Source organism: Leptosomus discolor, chromosome 7, assembly GCF_034619465.1.
Source record: "Leptosomus discolor isolate bLepDis1 chromosome 7, bLepDis1.hap2, whole genome shotgun sequence".
NCBI classification, from domain to species: Eukaryota; Metazoa; Chordata; class Aves; order Leptosomiformes; family Leptosomidae; genus Leptosomus; species Leptosomus discolor.
In genome coordinates this window covers 36572897-36580715 of record NC_141397.1, presented here as the reverse complement: position 1 = coordinate 36580715, position 7819 = coordinate 36572897, and the positions used below count along the sequence as shown (strand labels likewise).

At 46.4% G+C, this 7819-nt stretch overlaps 1 protein-coding gene across 9 annotated transcripts in view; it reads left to right on the top strand.

Moving 5' to 3' along the window:
- Window positions 1-3957: 3957 nt before the first annotated feature.
- Window positions 3958-7819, top strand: part of GIGYF2 (GRB10 interacting GYF protein 2) — an 80734-nt gene continuing 76872 nt past the window's right edge. For all 9 annotated transcript variants that reach the window (XM_086468472.1, XM_086468475.1, XM_086468477.1 and 6 more), the window contains exon 1: window positions 3958-3991. The gene's annotated coding sequence lies outside the window, so the exon portion shown is untranslated. The remainder of the gene's footprint in view (window positions 3992-7819) is intronic.

Here is a 7819-nt window from a genome sequence, read left to right as displayed (position 1 = left end):
AAATAGCCACTGTGTCTCAGCCCCTGCAGTGCCTTAGCTGGGAGCCAGGCAGGTTGCTTCAGCTAGATTTCCCTTTGCATTTCCTCTTTCTGCTTTTGTAGAAGGGAGGGGGGGGAAAAAATACCTGGACATCTGAAAACGTGTCCAAGCATCTTGTTTCTACTGTTGTTGATCTTCTAAGCTTTGTTTGCAGGGTGGGCTCAGGAGGAGGTTTAACCATGCATTGTTTAGGTATGGTCCAGTGATGAAACAGAAGACTTAAATATCTTATCCAGTGCAGCCCTGCTTTGTGCAGTGTCGGCAGTTGATGCATTCACTGTCCATGAGCCCTTGGTCTTGGAGGTCGGGTAAAATCAGGGTGAAGGTTCCTCAGTCTCTAATTCTACAGGCGAATTGCAACACTGCAGCTCTTGATTTTGGTTTGGTTTGTGTTGTTTGGGTTTTTTTTTTGGTTTTTTGTTTTTTCTCCTGAGCATAGCAAGCACTGCTGACTTGTGCTGCTTTGCACGTGCAGCTGGATGAGGAGCCTGGGGCAGCAGGAGGAGAGGGTGACAAAAGGGTTTGCAGTGGTTTTATTTTAATAGATATGAGTCAACTCCAGCTGACAAGTTTCAATAAGGAAATGAGCAGCGTATCTGTAGTAGTTTTGTTCAGTTCAAATAGGTGCTGTTACTTGGGACCTCTATTCAGTGCAGTGAGCAGTAAGTGCTTTTGGATGTACATTTATTTTGTTATTCAGGCTTTCAAGCTGCAGCAATGTGCGTTTTGAAATTAGCTTTGCAAAAACTGACATTGGGAAATTAATTGCTTCCTAAATTGTTCTGTTTTGCTGGCAACTATTGGATTGGATAAAAACATCATTAGGTTATGCAGAAGTACTAAACAGAAATCGTCTAGCAAAGTCTCCCATCTAATACTTACTGGCTGACAATACTTAATTGCATTTACCTATAATTAATATATTGCAATCCTTGATGCTCCTTTTATGCCTGATGTCACCACAGGTGGCTCTGAAAGGTCCTGGCAATCCCAGCTCTCTTTACTGGTACCTGCCAGTGCATTAATACCCATCTGGCACTCCTGACATGCTGCAAGTGACTCTTAAGTCCGTTTGTGATGGCAAATGGAGAAGTTTGATGAAGAGCCTATTGTGCTTATGGGCCTTTCCCAGAAGGGACGAAGACTTGCTTCAAGTCACTCATCTCCTAGAATGGGAACTCCAGGTAGTCCTTGATCCCTGGAGGGTTTTTGTTTAAAGTCTCCCAGAGTAGATAGATGTACAGTAGAGGAGTCACTGGCACTTCAGTCAGCAGTGAGGATGTGTTCAGCCCATCTGGATACTCAGATCCCAGCATGTTTCTCAATGATGCTTCTGTCACAGCCATTGTCGTTGGCCACAGGGGACAGTGTGTGATGCCAGGAAGTCTTACCTAAAATGCTCAGCGTAAACACAGTCTAAGAGAGGAAGGGCACAGTATGATGGGGCTCTTCCTGGCTTAGGGTTCAGGTTTTATATATGAGGATTAAGGTGACCAAATCAAATTTTAACCTCACAAGAGTGTCCAAATAAATCCCTTGCAAGATGGATTGGAGTAACTGGAGTGCTTTATTTTTGCCTCTCAAACTCAGCTTGCTACATATGGGAAGGACATCTTAAAATAATGGGGTGCTGCAGAAGTAGCAGTGTATTTGTGGTAGTGTGTCTTTCAGCATAAGCCATCTGAGGTGACACATGCATTGAAGTGACTGCCTTTAAAACCTACAGTTGGATGTTCGCCTGCCTGCCTTGCCCGTTGGTTTTATTATTTTTAGGGATGTGACGAATGAGGACGTGGAAAATGGAGGCTGCTAACAAGATCTTGGCTCTTCTCAGACAAAATCCCTGGTATTTTGACAAACAGGGGAGCCATTTTTCCAGATAAAGAAAAGTGGGGACGGTGAGGGGAAACACAACAGACTCTGCTGCACCTGCTGGGCTGCTTTATGACTGCTATTTTCTGTTTCAAAGCTGTGCTCCGTTTGTAACTCCATTACTGTACGGAGGGAGGCAGGCTCTTGCTTCCAAGCTAGGATGGGTGAAAACAATGGGTCAATAAGGAAGGTTCTTATTTTGTTAGGGATGCCACTTCCCTGCACTTGCGTTTTTAATAGTGAGGATGAATCAGCACAGTAATCCAGGGCTCTGAAGTACATCATCCACTCGGTAACCAGCCTAGCTCTGGGGTGATTTCACACCTACACATATCAGCTGAAGTCCTGTAATTGAACCATGCAGGAATTTAACCACACAGGTACAGTCTTGAATTTTCATGACAGTCTCCCTGTTTTGCTTGAATGAGTGTTGTGGAGGATTTAAGATGCATCTGCTGTTACCAAAAACTGGTCATCTGAGTTGCCTTGAGGTATTTTACAAAAATGCCAAGTTCTGTAGATAAGGCATGTTTCAGATACTCTCCTTGATTTTTTTTTGTCTCAGTAGCATAATGTTTGTGCTAATTGGGATTAAAAAAATTATGCAAGTGCTAAACTACTCCCATCTCAGATAAAGCTTGCCCTAGAGCATGTGAAAATATTTTTGAGTGCTCAAACTCACATTCGGTAAGTAGAATAACAAGACACAGCCACTTCCACAGTGAAATTGGAAGTTCTCACTGCCAGCCTGAAATGCAGCATGCCTCTCTCCCACCCCATACTGTTATTAGTATTGGCTCAAGCTGTGTGGCTACAACCAGGAGGATGAAATACAGCTTATCAGAGGCCAGCCCTTTGCTAGGGAGCTTTGCTTTTACATACCAGCCTCTTAAAGGAGAAAATTCATTCTAAGATTTGTGGGTGAAGTATTCCTATGTTGCTCTCAGCTTAAAATAAACCCCAAAAATTACAGGCTTTCAAATCATTAGCTCAGAAGAAGCACTTGTGTTCACTGTTGCATCATTTTTGGCCAGTGTTCAGTGCCAAATGACAAGCATTTATTCACCTAGAAGAGGACAGAGAAGGCTACATGGATTGTGGCTGAAATCATGACTGCGGTAAAATTGTTTCAGCTGAAAACAGTTATACCTTCAATAGTGCCTAACAACCATGAACAGTTTTTTAGGCTAAAGGAACCACACGGGGCTATTCCACATCATGTACTAATACGGGTTTGAGGACTAAAAATAAAAAGTATTTTTAGCTGAAAAAAGTTTGCCTTGAGCTCCTGATTTCTCCATCAGGAAATCTGGAGCCAAAATACATAGCACCGAGCACCCTTTCCCCTGCGGCAGCAGCAGCAGCACCTGCCGCTGCCGCCTCCCCCCGCAGGCCTCCCCGCGGAGCGGGCCTGACCCCCGCTCTGCCCCGGGCACCCCTGTGCTGCAAACATGGTCGCCCCTCGGCGTCAGGCAGTTCCTCGCGGCCTTTCGTGCCGCCAACAGAACTTAACGCCCCGGAGGCATACGGTAAGGCCGCGGGGGGCCACGCCTGCTGCTGGCCGGCGGTGACCCACCTCGGCGGGGCCTACCCAGGCGGGGGACAGCGGCAGGGGGTGACGCAGGCGCTTAACTGGCGGCGCGGGGCGCTCAGGCTGAGGGGAAACCCGCCGCCCCGGGAGAGGAGGCTGCCCGGCGGCCGCCCGCCCGCGGGCCCCCGCCCCCGGCACCCCCACCTCCCCACAGGGCTCGGCGGGGAGGGCTGCAGTAGGCGCGTGCCTCCGGCAGGGGGCGCCCGCGCTCCCGTGGGAGGTAGCGGGACACGCGCGCGCAGCTCCTGGGGGACCGCCCCCTCTCTCCCCCGCCGGCGCCGTTACGCGCGGCGCGGTGTCGTCACGCGGGTGCTACTTGCGCGAGGGCGGAGGGGAGGGGATCTATCGTCTCCCATCCGGGTCCCACGGCAGAGGCAGGGGGCGGGGCCTTGCCTCACGTGACGTTGCGTGGCGGCGCAACCGCCATCTTGTGTTGTTGGGGCTGAGGAGTCGCTGTGGCTGTGAGGGACTCTCCGTCCGGGAGCGCAGGTAACGCCGTCCCGCTGGCTCCTTGCCCTCGCCACCGCCTTGGCCACCCCCGCCGCCTTCCCGCCGCCGCGCTCCCCGCCTGCGGGAGCGGGCCTAGGCCGCGCGCCAAGCACCGGCCTTGCCGGCGGCTCCTGTCCGCCGCGGGTGCCGCAGCCCCGAGGCGCCCTGCGGCCTACCGGGAGGAGAGGCCGCCCCGGCCCGGCGGGGAGGGGCGCGCCCGGAGGGGTTCCCTTGCGCTCCTGGCCATGGGCTTTCACATGGCTCGTTGGGCCTGGCCCCGTTCGGTGGTGCGGGCCTTGCTTTCTCCATGCGGCTCCTGGGCAGCAGGTCCTGACAGGGGGAGACGGTGCCTGTCAGGCAGCGGCGGGGTGACTGAGGCTCCTCACGCCCTCTGGGGCTGGCAGCTACGTCCCCGGCGCTGTCTCCTCTCGCGCTGACGCTTGTGAACTCCCTCGTCCTCTCCTAGCCCAGTGGGAGCGGGCCTGTGTTCCTGCAGCGCCGCGGGCAGGTGCGCCCTCATTGAAGCCCGTGTGTACCCTGCTCCGAGCACGCCCAGCCCCGTAAGGTTACATAGGCTGAGGAAGGAGGGAGCTCGTCGGGTACTCGAGCCTTCCTCCCCCAGGCAGCAGGGTGTTGGTAGCAGCAGCAATGACCAGCAGTGTTTGACTGGAGAGGTCTTGGCAAGACAACATCGATCAGGATTGTGTACGTTTGGTATTGATCCAAGACAAGTAGTTTCAGTGTCAACAAAGCAGTCTCTGCTCTTTCAGCTCTGTATAATTGCACTTTGAAGTGGGACAAGTTGTAGGCCAAAAGGAGGTGTTACCAAGTAGTACTTCTGGAATAAACCTACATTTTCCCCGATAACCTTCATCTCGGTGTTCTTGGTTTGCTGCTGTAATGGTTTACATCTTACTGTAATTCTTAAATGTCTGTTTCTTGGGTGGGAGGGGAAGGAACTTTGGAATTCCGATTATGTTCTGTAACTTCTTGCTGCTCATTCTATTTTCTTGCTTCAGGAGCTGACTTGGGCAAGTTCCTGGAAAGTACGTGTGATTTTTTTTTTTTTTTTTTTTTTCTTTTTCCTATAACTCTGCTGGCCTCTTTTGTTCTTAAATAATAAACAGAAATTAATTTGCTGCTTTGTGAATAGAATATTTGGTAGATGCACAGTGATAATTTGGAACCTTTGTAAACAAAATGGGTTGCAGTTGTCACCAACAAAAGCTTTGTCCTGGTATTTTTGAGCTCTCTTATTGGGTGTTGGCTCCAACAGGTAATAAGAGCTTTAGTATTATGAGGTATTGGTATTCTTGTCATTGACTTGAACAGTTAGCTGGTGCTGAGGTAAAAATGTGTGCCCTGATCAGTCCTGGAGATATCAACAGAAGTACTGGAGTGTCCATTGCCCCTTCTGCACCCCTTTTGCTCTCTAGGCACATATAGTTCAACAGTTAGCTGATGTCAGTGGTCATATCTGTCAGTGTTAATTTCTGACTGAATGTGGTTTTTTCCAAAAAAAAAAAAACCAAACAAAAACATTCTGTCTAATGGTCAGTTATATTAAAAAGAAGGTAGAGATTTATCCATCTAAGTTGAATGCCACTTTTGGCCAGACCTGCTTCTTGTGTTGAAACTGTGATAGCACCTTTCAATATCTGACAATGTTGTATATAAATAGGTTTTCTTAGTGATTTTAAGAGCTGCTCAGGCTCTTCCAGTCCCTGGATACATGAATATGAATGGGGGTAGCTGGTAACTGTGTTTCTTTTAGGACCTTTTCTGAATGATTTCTTGAGCCTGTCTTTTAAAGCAAGAGCATAGAACTGAAATGCAGAGTACTTATGTTGCAATGATGATTTGTTTCACAGGGTGCTTACAAAAATTATTCAATACCACAGTAAAAACTTGGACTCTTGCAGATCCTCTTTTCATTACAGATGTTGCTCTGAAGAGGGCTGTAAAATATCCTCAGATGCTTGTGTCAGTCGTTTTTTTCTTGCCTTCCTAAAACATACAGTAAATGAAAAATATGATCTTTATGTTGATGGAAGTGGGAAAAAAAAATGCTTGTAAATAGAGAGTTGAGGACTTTACAACTTAATTTTTCCAACTGTTTTACTCCTTGATTGAGGAAAAGACTTTGTGTGTAAAAGGGGAGTGTGAAGAACGTTTTGAGCTTTTTAAGGAATTTGGGCTAAGTACCATTGCATCTCTTCTCTTACACTTGCTGTTTCCTAAGGCCAGATGTCCAAATGGAGTTCTATCATAAACTGGAGTTTCTTGTACCTGAATTTAAGAAAAAAGTTGTCAGTTCTTTTAAGATCTATAGATACTTTGTTTAAAAAAAACAAACAAACAAAAACCCAAACAACTGACAACCTAGATGTCAAAGTCATATGGAACGTCTCATGTGGGCAGCTGACTGACTGAAGAGGTGGTTTGCTACTACATGCCTCTGCTGAAAGACCTTTCTGTTTAAACATACAAGGGAAACTGGTTCACAGTAATTGATGAAGATGAGGTGGGCACCTGGACCATGGTCTTCTCCTTTCTTTCTGCTCCCTCCTTAAAAGTAGTTCAGGTCTCCAGCTCTTTAGATTTTTCTTTTTGTTTGAAATACTAAGAATATGAAATTTGATTCTTCCTACTTTTGTCTGATCTTGTAAGTTCAAATAGCTGTCAAATGTATGTTTCTTATTCTTTCATTGATGTCTTAAAATTCCTTCTTGGGGCTTTTGGAGGTATGATATTAAATCTTCTCATAGTCCGATTTAGAAAAAAAATCTTTTTCCTAGCATTTTTTCCTAATTTTTCTGTGTGTTCCCCCCCCCCCCCCCCCTTTCTCAGTGCTTCTGCTCAAAGATGGGTGGAGATACACTGTTTAATTCATGATTATAGACAGAGCTAAGGGGCAGAGCAATAAAATTTCTGCTCACAAGTGTAAAAGCGTAGGCCTGATTCGCTTTCCCCTTCCTGCATAGCTTGCTAGAGATCCGTTGGATGCTTCGGTAGGAAGAATCGCATCTTTTCATTACTGAAGAAAATTTGTGTTGAAAGGGACTCAGTTTCTTTGTGTTGTTTTCTCATCAATTTATTTTAATTAATTGGGTGACATTTGAAAACCTAGGTGTGTGAACTGCTGCAGGGGGGATGGTATTTGCTTTTATGGGAACAAAGCCAATTTTCAGCCCAGCTCAGCCTTTTCTTTACTGTCTTGCACTCAGTCCTGAACGTATTTTGTTGTGCAAATGATCTGGCTTAAAAATTGTCAGAAGTGAGGAAAACTTAGCAAGTTTGCTCAAAGTGTATGTAAGTTATGGATGGAACTAGGAAGAATTATGTGCTTTAAATTGTAAGGTCTATACAACATTGGCCCTCTTGTGGTTGGTGGTAGTATATATGTGTATGTGTATATATCTCATGTAGTTTATCATAGTGATGTTATTACCATTGTTACCATTATTTTTTCATCTTTAGCTCAGATGGTAGTGGTGGAGTGTAGCAGACTGAGGTCTACATTGCTTTGTTAGTCGCTGAGATTGCCACAGTCTGTTGATTACAAAATGTGTCCACTTCTCTTTTTTGCAGAGGGAGGGCTGTCAGTCCATTTTCTCTAAAGGTGGTTAAACAATCCTTAAATATAGAACCTGTAGTGATGGCTTCACATCTGTGTGGGAAACTAGGCTGCCATTGAAATGTTTATGTCCCTCTTGCCTTTTTTTTTTTTTTATGGAAAGGGTGCAAAGAATTATTTTGATGCATCGCAGTTTTTTGAGAAGTGTGAAATAAAAGTGTGTTTTTCAGGAGTGACCCTCTCCTGTAATC